General features: G+C 38.3%; 1 protein-coding gene across 1 annotated transcript in view; it reads right to left on the bottom strand.

The window, feature by feature from the left end:
- The window catches only part of LOC109044025 (uncharacterized), a 115015-nt gene that overhangs the window by 56944 nt on the left and 44158 nt on the right, over positions 1-13913 (bottom strand). Inside the window, exon 2 of the mRNA XM_019061486.2 lies at positions 2492-2537. The gene's annotated coding sequence lies outside the window, so the exon portion shown is untranslated. The remainder of the gene's footprint in view (positions 1-2491; positions 2538-13913) is intronic.

The following is a 13913-nucleotide window of genomic DNA, read 5'->3' as shown; positions in this document are numbered from 1 at the left end:
AAAACTTGAGGTCCAACTGCCGAAGTTCGGGTCAGACATCTGAAGTACCTATGTACGTGCCGAAAGGTTCGAGTCACACATCTGAGTACTCCGGTACTTACCGAAGTAATTCGGATGGCTGACCCGAACTTCGGCAGCTAGACCTCAACTTTTTGGATGCGTGATCCGAAAACTTCAGAGATCCATATGACCTCAACTTCGAATCCTATGCACGAAGTTTTTTCTCCGTGTACGCATTACTATGATTGACGCCATACGCTGTGTTTCGCGATGAGCAATTTACCTGTCAATATTGGACGTTAAAACTTGTCAACTGAACAGCACTTATTTTTTTGCTAATCCTTTGGCTTAAATCATCAAAACACGATGCTGTGACCGGCGCGATTATTGTCGGTAACGAGGAATGAATAATCGACTTACGATATTCACCCATTTGAAACTATGATAAAGGATCGATTTTGAGCGCGTTCGTTAGGAACACCCTGTTCATTAAACCTTTCCCTTAGGTTTAAATGACAGATAAATCAACATATCGCAACGCACACTACGTCACTGATTCCTGTTCCGGGCGCTTAGCTTTCCTGGAGAATTGACATCGATTTTCTGATGCAAAAATGGATCCGCAATCGGGGATTATTAGGTTTGAGTCGGCTTTCAACGTGCCACACTGCGGCGGGCAAAACACGGGTAAACTTCCGTTGCCGGACCAAAGGGAGCATCTGTGAACGGACGATTCATGCAAGTTCCATGAATTTTCTACCGATAATTCGGCATCCATGCTAATAAGAGGTTTGCCTCCCTTTACAGAGCTTTTGAAGTGCATCCAGAAGTTTATAACAATATTAGATGTGTTATTAGCTCCAGGCTGATATCATTAATTGGAGCGAGTCACATCAAAAACCGCAGATTTTACCTACTTCCACACGAGATTTTCAGGTGAGTGAAATTTCGATATTGACGTTTCGGAAAGCAGGTCACGGGAGTAAACGATAGAGCATTCGATTAGGAACGTTCTTTCACTCATCGCGAAAACGAAAGCTGAGAAAAACCAGTGGAACCTAATCAAAACCAGAGCTCCTTCGAGTTCGGCTCATGCGTTACGCACATCCATCGAGCACGAATAGTCGCATCCTGGTACCCTGATCAACGGTGGTGAGGTGTGGATGATCGATAATCGCTATTTCCCCATTTGAAGCTATAGTAAGAATCGATTATTAAGGTGTTCATTGCGAACATCCTGTCTATCGATCCTTTTCCATAGGTTTGAATGGCAGATCAATCAATATATCATCACCAGTGGCGAGGCGTGAATGATCGATTCATCGCTGTTTCCCGATGTGAGGCTATAGTAAAGAATCGATTATTAAGGTGTTCGTCGTGAACACCCTGTATATCGATCCTTTTCCATAGGTTTAAATGACAGATCAATAGATCTGCAAAGCACGCCAGGCCGCGCCACTGGTGATCAATAACGACGTCGATTTCCGCTGAATCATATGCCTTGTTATTAATCTAGAAAAACAAATGCAGTGAGGTGCCTTGTTCTATTAGGCTTCATATACAGGGCCGAGCAAGCACGTAGCAGGCTTGGGAAAAACTTAAAATTTACGGATGAGACAGGAAATATGAGATAGATGGCGGTTGCCTTAAATCTTAGGCTTGTGCAAAAGCGCCCTGTCAGAGCGCAACGCACGGAGCAGCGCCGACTCGACACCACTTCTTTATTAGCCGTCGTGAGTAAACGGTTGGCATGAATCGCCTTCAAACCGTCGGTTATGCACTATGCACCACTCAAGAGTTAAAATAGTTATCTCACAAGCGCCGTGCTCCAAACACCGATTCTGCGTTGATTAAACGACTTAATCCATTTTCTTGACACGCATTATGTGTATTCTTATGCTATTTCCTTAAACCGTAATGTTTCTAGCAGATTTAACAGTGCATAATCACACTGATATCGAATAATCGTCAAGAGTAACCTGGAACAAGCTGTGCGCCTGAGTTTTCTTGTGTAATCGTCATGATCGAGTCCTTCTACACAACACACACATATCCTCACCCTCCCTGCTTCACACACTCTAAAGTCTTGAGGACTGACAAGATTTTCAAAATTTATTACCTTGTTTTTAAACTTTACTTCTCAAGAATTTGCAAGCACAAGTGTAATGCTGCTATCACAAAATACCCCGAAAATTTTAAAGCTTTGACTCCTAGCGAAGTTCATTTCAGGATAAGTTTCGAAAATCGGGAGGTAAGTTTTCAATGCAAGATTGAGACATAAAAGTGAGGTATACTTATTTTAAGACGTTAAATGATTCTTGGCTGAATAATTGCGTGAGAAACAACTGCGGGAAAAGTTTTTATTTTTAAATGATTAAATATTTACGAAGGAAACTCATAGAGTAAAATTGTTTTATTCTTTCATGTTAGATGAAGTAAGTTTGGGTCGAAATGTCTCTGAGAAGAAAGGGTAATAAGACATGGTACTTACTCATCGTAGGAAATAGTTTGCGTTGCTTGGCCAGCCACCACGGGGCCTGCAAGAAAACAAAACGAAAATTAGTCAGATATTATAGTGTAACATGATTTACAAGTTTTCAGCTCGTGAATGATTAACATACTTGTGATTTCCGAAATCATCACGTATCAAGTGCACTTAATTTGTGTCCTTTTCCCAGCTAATAGAATTTTCATTGCCCTGAAGACAATAACATAAAAAATGAGTCAAAGGATAAAAGAAGAAATAAACAGTGCCTACACCAGAATACGAATGTATAATAATGTTCCTTCCGAAAGGAATTCTGGATATTCTGGAATTCTAGATATTAAGTATTCTAATGAAAATTAATATTTTCTTTCCATAAAAAAGGTACCTCTTTCGTGATCCGTGCAGGGGCAATTACATCAAGATGTCCCAGGAATGCAGCGCAACTTCATATTTTCTTCACATGAATTTAGCGAGTTTTCAAAATAAATTATACGTCGAAACAAATAGTTACTTAGTTAATTCAGTACGACGATCTGTAACTATGGTTTTTACTTTGGGGCCCAGGAAGAAGAAACATTAAATTTTGACAGAGAAACAACTTAAAACGGGACTAAGGCCGCAAATAATAAAAAGAAACACGAAAAATAAAATAAGAAACCCGGGACGTTTTGCAGGGATCACACCCGCATTTTCAACCGGTAAAACAAGAAAAATTAAAAGAAAGGACACTATGAGCCTCACCGTTGTAATTGTGAGACAACGTCTCACAAAGTCAACAAAGTCAAAGTCAAAGTCTCACAATAACAACGGTGAGGCTCGTGGTGTCCTTTCTTTTAATTTTTCTTGTTTTGCCGGTTGAAAATGCGGTTGTGTGAAATGCGGTTCTTATTTTATTTTATGTGTTTCTTTTTATTATTTGCGGCCTTAGTCTCGTTTTAAGTTGTTTCTCTGTTAATGTTTCGGGCCGATTAAGTTGTTTTTTCTATTAAATTTTGAGAAAGTTGATTCAATATCTGTTTTAAAATATATTTCAAATTTCGAGTAATTACTGTCCTCTCTGCTTCTTGTGTTAAAGAAGATGTCTCACGTGATGTTAGCAGTATTTCAATGGACTATGTAGCCTCGTGAAAAATACCGTCGGAAATGCATTCTTGTGCAAGTGGCGTGGCAATCGTGGCATGCTTTGCGATATCGATTGGTCTATAATTTAAGCTTGCAAAAAGGGTGTTAGCAACGAACTTTTTAACAATCGATTCTTTAACACAGTTTTAAATGGGAGAAATATCAATAATCGATCATTAACGCCTCGCCACTGTACTTGTACCGCCAGGGCGCAATGCGCAGCGCAACACCAACGCAAACGATTTCTTCTCTATTCACCATGAATGCGATTGGCACAAGTTGCCTTCAAACCGTTAGGTATGCACTTTGCATCACACAGGAGTTAAAATAGTTATCTCACGAGCGCCGTGCTCTAAAAACCAAGTCTGCGTTAATTAAACGTCTCATTCTTCTTCTGCACCCACAATAACAACGCACATCATGCATTTTGTTATAGTTCAAATGAAATAGCCACCTTTTTCAATAATTTAAAATAATTTCCATTATCTGAGTTTTAAAATACATTTAACAACGACAAATGGATTACAAAATTTAAATTGTGCAATTCAATTATGATCTCATCTTCAGTGGTTTGATGGATGTTCTTATAAAGTTGTTTTAACCTTTACGTTTGAGAGTAGAGTAGGGACAAAAGGGACTCAATGAGCCGTTGATGCGATCATTTTTCCTCCGGAAAATTGAAGGCGGCTGCCTCGGTCACTTTTCAGTTTATAAACTTTGGACTTGGCGGCTGACTTTAACTAATGAAACTTGTGAACTAAGTTTGGTTCCGGCTCAATCACGGATCAGTGAAGAAGCGCTAGTCACATATGATCAATTTTCTTCATGCATTTTTAAGCCGTCATTGGGAGTAGAAAGTTTAAAAAACCCAAGAGAAGATACCTCCCGTATACAATATTATCGTGCCAAAAATAACTACAAAAGTTATTTCCCCTAAGTTCACGGGATGAAAAAGCGGGAAATTGCTCCGAAAAAGAATATTACGAACAGTATGTTTCAAGATTTCAGCTAATTTCAAATAATGAAGAGCCGTAGTCCGATAATCAGATAAGAGAGATTGATAATAGGTCATCTCGAAGAAAAATCAATACCTGTGATGTGAGAATGGGGTAGTGCTAATTAACGTGCTTGCATCGCAACCTCTACCCTTGTGATACATTCAAATATTTATTTGCAGAAAAAAACCTAGAGAAGAAAATTAATACATTAAAAAAATTAAGTTAAAATTTTGAGCCATCAGCGTCGAAATTATAGTATTTTTGAAATTTTACCACCAATAATCGATCTTACGCGTCGTAAAATTGATTTAATTTAAAAGTTAGAAACCATGAGATCAGCTTTCATCAAAGCACATCCTAATCTACGGAATGTTAATTTCCACCATTGAGTACTTCAAATGTATAAGAGACGTCAAATTGAAATCACTGGCATAGATATAGGTTTCTCTTCTTACGAAAGCAGAGTGTCTACTAAAATAGGCTGGCCAAAAAATCAGTACTTTTACAGTGCTTTCTCAGTATATTCCCAAGAAATTTAGTACCTCCTCAACAGAAAAATTCAGCACTTTTCCAATACCTCCATCTGAGAAAATTAGAAAAAGTTCGAAAATTTGAAATTCCCGCTCGAATTGCGACAAAAATAACGTGACCACAAAATTTCATTGTTGGCTTGACGATTAACTGCCTGCACAATCGCAATCTTGTACGCAAATACTACTCTAAGACTCTACGCGCAGGGGATGACACGCTTTCCAGGCTGTATTGAAAAATGAAGTCAATCAATGAAAAGGCCATTTCGAGCCCTTGTTCGCCGATAATGAAAAACCAAGTGTGAAGCGAACGGTCTATAGCGGCTGATGAAAGAATCGCAAGCTGCAAGTGGTTTTCGGAATTTATTAATTTAAATCTATAATTTTTTCGCAAATTTTGGCACGTTATGTTGACCGAAGACATAAAAATTAAAGCATGTGCGAATCTCCCGGTTTCTATGAAATGAATGGTATACCTGTATTTTCTGAGCGAAGCCTGGAGACAAAACAGCCTCAAAAATGACTGCATCGGCGCTTCAGTACATTGCGACTCTTGTACTCTATGAAAGGTTGTTAGGTGCAAAGACAAGAAATTGCAGAATTTCTGCTCTTTGTTAGTATTCTCAGACCGCCCATAAAAAATCACAACTACTTTAGGACTCTCCGAAAATTCCAGACCAGTAGACACCGCAACGTGGAGAGCAATCTATCCTAAAGTGAAAGTAGACACTTGTGCGGGGTGCCCGTATTTTAAGGGCGTTTTAAATCACCCATGCGTGATTGATCGCGCCAGGTACCAAAAACAATGTAATTATTTCCCTTAATAATTGGAAATCCGACACTGCGCACCCGAATACGTATTTAACCGTGGTTCGGGACAAAGTGCTTAAATGTCACAGGAGTGCGGAGTTTTTGGATATTGCGTCGGGCAAGTGGTCCCGTACTCCCGTAACTTGAGCGGTGAATCGCTGCGAAACAACCATGGTCAGTGCTACTTGAGAAGCTTGCAGTCGATGTACAGATATATATTTCCAAAGGTGAAATTAGAGGCACCACCGTGCCCTCTCATTAACACCTTCCAACCTGTAAATTTTGTGCAAATATTGAATTCAACGGATTTCAATCTAATTTGGCTGCGGACCATTTTCTTGCCGAGAGAAAAGTCCACGGGCCAGAGGCAAAATCTGAGCGAATTTTTTATTTATCTCCATCCCTCCTCTTCCTCCCCCGCCCCTTCCTCCTCTCTCTCCCTCCCTTATTTTTCATTTTCATTCTACAGCGTATTACAGTTTGAACAGATTTCAAAGATCAAATAAGAAACCCACTAACTGATCAGTGATTTGCCAGAACTGGTAAACGTTGTTTCTTTCCGCAAAGAATGGACGTCGCTTTTTGTTTCGGACCAAATTCGAGAAACGTTTGATAATTTCTTGCGGACTCGTTTAAATCGCTCGGTTATAGTAAAATCGGCGCGGTATTTGACGAAAAAAGGTCTCTGTAGAAGATTTTATTTCGATTTCTGGAATTCCCAGGTTCCGCTCACGTTTATAAAAAAATGTACCTACCATTTCAAGTGATGTCTGGGATTATCTTCAAGAATATTACTAGAAATTTGTGTAGGAAATTGATGGAAAATATCCTTGAAAAAAAAAAGATTGGATTTCCTTATAACGTCCCAATTCTTGAGCTTTCCCTGAAGAATCGCTGTTTTCGTAAGATGTCTTCATTTACGAAATCCTGAGATAACTGTATAAATAACGCCAAAATGAGCGGAATAATTGAAAATAAATAAAAAGAAGAAAAAAAACAAGCATGACAATACAGTATCTACGGAAATTTCCCGATCGATAGCCCGTCTACACACTATTAAATTGGTAAATGTGATTCAATAGCAAAAAGGTTGAATCGACGTTTTTTAAAATAATAAGTGGCTTTGGCTTTTGGGAGGGACCATGAATAGAATGTAATATTTTTAGGGGAAATCAGTAATTCGCCGCTTGGATTCCCAGATTGTGAGTTTTTCTAGTTTTCCAATAGGATGTTCATTCCCTGAGTTTCCAGGTTCTTCCAGAGGGAGGAAACTTGAAAGCAGGCAAAACTCACGCGAAATTAATTAGATGCGGTAAAGATGATGAGTCATTCTCGATCAAAGTAAAATGTGCCAAAAACCTAAAACGCGACGTCACGGGCCAAAATTCACGCTTTCACGGTATACTACCCTTGTGCATTGCCACAGTCAAACATTTTTTTTTAGAAACTAACGCTGCATGGTGATTATTGAAATCTCCTCATAGGCTTAGCGGCAACGCTTAAAAAGGTGTGGTCGATTGATCATGAACTCTGAGCATGACCCTTCTCGTCCTTGACGTTCGGTCTCTGGTCCCTACGGAACTTATTACTCCCCAATTTAATTTGTACTTTTTCTGTGTTACGAAGCTCATGAACGGCGGAGAAAATACGTCTATAACAGCTCGTTTTTTCCTCACACCGTTAGGATGATGAAAGAACGAGGAAGTGTCCGTTTTTATAAACTTCAAAAACTTTCATTCAAAAATCAAAAAAATTAGAACCTCAAATGAGCTGGTTCGTAGACTAAGTTCGAATCTTTTTCTAAAATGCCACGAGGGTAGAAAAATAGTCAAGAGAGTCTAGTCCTTCCCCTCCATGTTTTAGAATTCTTCCCTTGGAAATATTATTTTCATATTTCAACAACAATTTATTATTATTTTCATTTTTTTATTATTAGAAAATACTATATAGATGCTTGAGAGGGTGGCATTTATGTTGTAAGAAGGAATTGGTACGGTAGCTGAGAGCTCGGTGAAGAAAAATGCTGAGTTTCATGAAAACTTCATCAAATTCATGGCAGATTTTCATAAAACTTCATTTTTCCTTCCTTTGATCACTACGCGCACACCTATCACTTCGCGATCTCCTTCTACACTAACGCTTCTTGCTGATCTCTTATTTGTTAAACGTGTTGTTTAAGTGGACCTCCTTTCTTTGAGGAGGGGTTTTGGCTACATCTAAATCAATCAATGATCCCCCCCCCCCAAAAAAAAAAAAAAAAAAAAATCAACGGAACCAACTTTTGATGAAAACAGATGGAATTGGTTTTATAAAAAATATTGGCGAAAAAAGATATGCTCTGAAACTAAGGATTTAGATGATATCCCTCTAGTTTAAGTATTGGTGTGGACCTAGCACCATTTTCTCCACCTTGTTACATACAGTATTGATAAATATAGATGGCTTTTATCATAGAATTCAACAGCAGGAGCAGAGGCAATGCCTCCTTGACAGGGAATAATTGGTTATGTTTTTGAAGTCATCAAACATATTATGGTTGCAGGATTACACGGACTCAAATGAAAAAATGTTAAATCTATTACTTTTGACACTTAAAAGTGAAATTTGAAAGAGGAAAAAAAATTGTTAAGCCTTCCTAAATGCAAAAATTTCACTGTTAAACGTCAAAATTCACATTTTAACTTAATCTCATAAGAGCCTGAGAGAGAAATAATACCTGCACACCAGTTCGGCTTCCGTAAAAGACATTCTACAGTGGAACAAGTCCACAAAATTACAAATTTAATCGAGAACTGTTTCGAACATAAAATGATCTGTTCAGTCACTCTCCTCGATCTAGCACAAGCCTTCGATAGGGTTTGGCTGGCCGGGCTAGCACTTAAAATTTATAAATTACTTCCTACAAATTATTTCCTACTATTAAATTCGTATCTTCATGGCAGAACATTTCGTGTTCGACATGAAGACGCATTTTCAAAATTTATGCCTATACTCGCCTCAGTCCCCCAAGGATCATGTCTAGGCCCAGTTCTATTTCTAATCTACATGTATGATTTCCCTAAAACCAGAGGAACTCGTGTCTCGACCTTCGCCGATGATACGGGTATTTCATCCTTTGGCTCTAATGCTAGAACGGTCGGTCAAACCCTCCAGAGAGGACTGGACAGATCATCAAAATTCTGCAAACGCTGGAGAACTTTGGTAAACAGCACCAAGTCGCAGCATATTGCACCTTCAGCAAAATAAAACACCCCGAAATCAAAGTTAAGCTAAACGGCGAAACTATCCCTGCCGTCAAAACTGCCAACTATCTGGGTGTGAGGCTCGATACGAACCTAACGTTCGGCCCCCACATCCAGGCCAAGAGGAGGCAAATCTTAACAAAATATAAATCCATGTGGTGGCTTTTCAAACCAAACAGCGGATTATCTCTCAGAAATAAAATTTTATTGTATAACATGATTTTAAAGCCGATCTGGACCTATGGATGTCAACTGTGGGGGTGTGCCGCAAAGACAAACATTCAAAGGATCCAATCCGTACAAAGTAACATCCTCCGGGGGCTCACGGGGATCCACTGGGATGACTACGTCAGAAATGACGTAATTCACCGGATCCTCGGCGTTCCCTCGGTGGTTGAAACTATAAAAAAATTGTCTTTGCGGTACGCCCAAAGATTGTCTATGCACCCTAACAATGAAGCTAATCCGCAGATACAGCATTGGACTCAGACGCCTCAAACGGCGCAAACCGTTTGATTGCGTTGCGGACCAATTAGACTCATTCATAGACTAAAACCTTAAAGATAACCTCGCCTCCCGGACTTTCCAGGGAGATGCCTCAACTTTTCTCAAAAGACAAATTACTTTATTCGCGGTGTACATCTCTTTTCATTTTTTGTGTAACATGTGTCTCTGCGAAGCACTCGCGGGGCGGCGCCACGGAGGGTCAGGGACTCACACACGCATAACGTGGTGAGTTTCCTGTCCACCCGGGGCGCCGGGTCGCGGGGAGCGACGCAGAACGACTTTATTACAGCCGCCTTCCGCATCGCCGCCCGCATTCCGCCCGAACATCTGAGGTAATTTTGTCAAAATTGTGTTGATGCCAAATCTCTTATTGAGTATTTGTTACTTTGAAGAAAAGACATTAAGAATAATTTTAACCCTTATTTTGTGTACCTTCTGTATATTCACCCCCAAAAGACAGTCGTTATATCACCTTATTTTTACTTTCATCTAGTCACTTTCATAGAATTTTTTAGTAAAAGACTTTTGTAATTCCCCAAATAATTCCATCATTTGGCACACTTCGAATACCTTGCGCTCTAACACCGAGCACTTCTTATCTCAATGTCTTTTATTGCTATTGATTGTGTCTGACGACTGTCGCTCGTGCATTACCTATCTCTTATTTTCTTTTGTTTTTAGCGGGGTAGGGGGGCATAATAATTAAGATCCAAACACATTTGTAAATATATATATTTAATCAACTCTTTATACACATATTCAATACTTATACTAATCCTTATGCACAGTCACTGTACATAATGTAATCTAGTTAGGGCTGGTACTCCAGCCCACCCATTATTATAAAGTAGTCTTAGTTCTTAATTATAAGAAATATAGTTAATACTCTGTAGTCCTATATATATTGAATAAAGAAAAAAAAAAAAAAAAAAAATAAGAGCCTGTGGTATATGGCGAAAAACTTTAACACCCTCTCACAATATGAGTCGAGCAATAACCAGGTATTGTCTGTCAAAAAAGTATTGGCAAAGTCGGGAGCATTGGCGCCGAGCGAGTCGTGTGACTGGATGCATGCTCGACATGTGTTTGACTCCCATTAAACAATCTATGTCAGAGAACGAAAGTGCAGAATGAGCCGTGTCACGCATGAGAAACCGAGGTATATCGATTCAGTGAAGAAACACAACCTCGCGCGCTTCCCCAAAAGATCCCACGTCTGATAACAAACGGGGGAACAAGTTGGCAACACTGGTTTTCCTCGATTTAAATCCGTTAAAAATATCGATTTTAGGTGAGGCAAGCTGCCTCATAAAGAATCGATTGTTTCACATACATTTAAATGGAGGAAGAACGGTGTTTCCAACTTTCGGAATCGCCACTGATGAGGTATTTTTGTGCCTTGGTCTCAAGTTTGATACGGCGGTGACAGCGCGTGACACACTAACTCGCTTTTCTCGGCGGGGAATAGAAGGATAGCAAAATCTGACCTAACCTAACGTTCTTTTTTAATAGAAATGGATTTCACCTGTTCCGAGTGGGAAAGTAAAATGGTTAAAAAAGGGACCGTGACATCGTTATTTAGTGGCAAAAAACTGAAAAGAGTTGTAAACATTCACCAAAAGAGGCCATAATTTCTAAGAATCTAACGGACAAAAATACCAGAAATCCTGGTTCGTTATAGTACACAAATGGAACAATGGAGGTCTCCTTTAGTAAATGAAAGTATTTTTTCCAATATATTAAAACATAAATGCATTCTTAACTGTTAGCTGTAAACATCTTATCCTACAAATAATTTTCTTGTCATGATGCACTATCATACGATACTTTCCGCACTATTTTACGATAAGCTCATTGGTACTACGTAAGTACGTGAGTAATGGTATTGATCGTGATCAGACATAATATTCAGAGAAACACAGCGAAAAGAAATTCGTTGTTCCTCGATGAAATAGCAGTTTGGGTTTAATCTGTTGCATTTTGTGTTGCATTTTGACCGTTCCTGAGGGAACTTTGATAAAGCGGGCAAATACGTAGAATGAAATTATGGAATGGTCGAATGGATTTGCATTCGGTGCGCTGCTCTCAAGCGCATTTTAAACTTGACTCAGGGTTGAAGTAATTGCATTCTGAATATAAACATTCTTTATTTAGTTTGATTGATCGACGTTGATTAGGACGTTGTGGCCTGAGCAGCGTTCAGAAAACAAGTAAAAAATCACTTTAACCATTATCATTCTCCAAGTATACTGCACGTCGATAGTTGAATCGTTATCGAATGAGTCTGATCGATAAACCCTACCTTAGCAATGCTTTATATCGATCAAGGCCATTCGATATCGATTCAACAATCGATCGTTATTGAATGAGCCTGATCGATATATCCCTATCTTAGCAATGCTTTATATCGATCCAGGCCACATTCGATGTCAATTCAACAATCGAGCTGCTGGTGCTTTAACGAGTTGGACCGTGACGATGGCCTACCATTTCTTTCACTGTTCCACCAACTGTCTATTGAAAAATAACAAGATAAAATGTACTGCTTCTTGTTTCTACGTTGTATTTTTACATGTCGATAATGAAACTGCAAAAATGCGTACCTCGGTTTGCGGAGCAGACTCCCAATCATACGTTATTTCTATATAGATAACTACTGAACGTCTAAAAACAAAATGAAATGTACTTAATCTAATATCAAACAGTGCGAAATGCAAATTAAAAGATAATTAAAATATTCATACTTCTGACTGTATCATTCTATATTCTTGGCTTTGTGATCACATCACAGTTGTTCCGTCTTCTCTACGATTCAAATCGATACAAAGAAGATGCGATCAAGTCTTCACTGAGATATGAAGCATGAGCTTTATTTGCATACTTTAGCTTAAAATTAATTTACAATATTTAAATAGCGTGATTCAGGAGTTTCAATTGATCTATTATGGATTTGATTGAACTTAGATTTAAATGGGATTCAAGATTTATAAACCAGATTTATGATTCAGTACCTTTTAAATAAACTATGTTCAGGATCAAAATGGTTAAAAGATTTGTAGGACTTACGTAATATTTACCTTACAAGTTGGCGTGCAATTTTGCAGCTTCCTAGGTAAGGAGGGCTAATTTTAATGATGATTTTTTCTTCGAATGAGTATTAAAAATCCTCTCTAAATTAAGTAAATATTTAATTGTTGTTGCTTTTAGAATGTTCGGCATTTGGGTTCAAATTTACATTTTTCTCAGCGCGCTTGATACTTCAAGAAAACAGATTAAATACAATTGACGGAAGGAAATTATGTGAAAATGCAGGGTGGTTCGATTAAAAAAATCAGTAAGATTGAATTTTTCTTTGACAAAACTGAGACAATTTTTTTACGAAGCAAGCGGCCAAGCATCAAGACTTACAGGGAAGAAAATGACGATGTTAACATCTTAGACTTGCACTCGCAAATTGATCTCGATCTGTGCCGATTGGCATGAATCGCCTTCAAATCGTTAGTTATCCACATTGCATTACTCAAGAGTTAAAATAGTTATCTCACGAGCGCCGTGCTATGAAAACGGATTTTGCGTTGACTAAAGAAATCTTATCCTATTTCCTCAAAGTGAATCAAATATACATATTCTTTTACTATTTCTATGTACCTGCAAGTTTCAAGCGCAAGTTTAACGTTAGAAAATCACACTGATATAAAATGGACCGTGTTAAGCAGAAAGGAACCAAGCCACAACAGCTATTGCCAAATTTAATGGAGCCCATTAATGTATTACATGAAAACAGTTATGCGGATTTGTCTGCAAATTTGAATGAATTTTCTACATAGTGCGAAGCAATTTCCTTAAAATTTTCATAATTTTCCGCACAAACGTTCTATAGTAAAAAATTCAAATGCTTAGATTAAATTGATAGTCGACTTTTCCAAGCAGCGAGCGACCAAGCATTAACAACTCTTATACTGAGAAGAAAATGAAGATGGTAGCATCGCAGACTTGCATACGAGAATTAATTTTTAAACGCCTTTTATAATTTTTATTATATTTTATTTATATGCCTTTTATAGAAATTTAAATTCCTAAATTAAATTGATAGTCGACTTTTCCATACACTGCCGTGCTAAGGAAGAACGTATTATGAACATTCGAGAGTTGCAAAATTTTCTTCAATAAAATGTTTAATTTTGAGGAAAGTAATGGATATTTTCCCTTGAAATTG

The sequence above is a fragment of the Bemisia tabaci genome, chromosome 1, assembly GCF_918797505.1.
Source record: "Bemisia tabaci chromosome 1, PGI_BMITA_v3".
In the NCBI taxonomy this organism is placed as follows: Eukaryota; Metazoa; Arthropoda; class Insecta; order Hemiptera; family Aleyrodidae; genus Bemisia; species Bemisia tabaci.
Note: the sequence above shows the minus strand (reverse complement) of the source record. Positions and strands in the feature narration are given on the sequence as shown.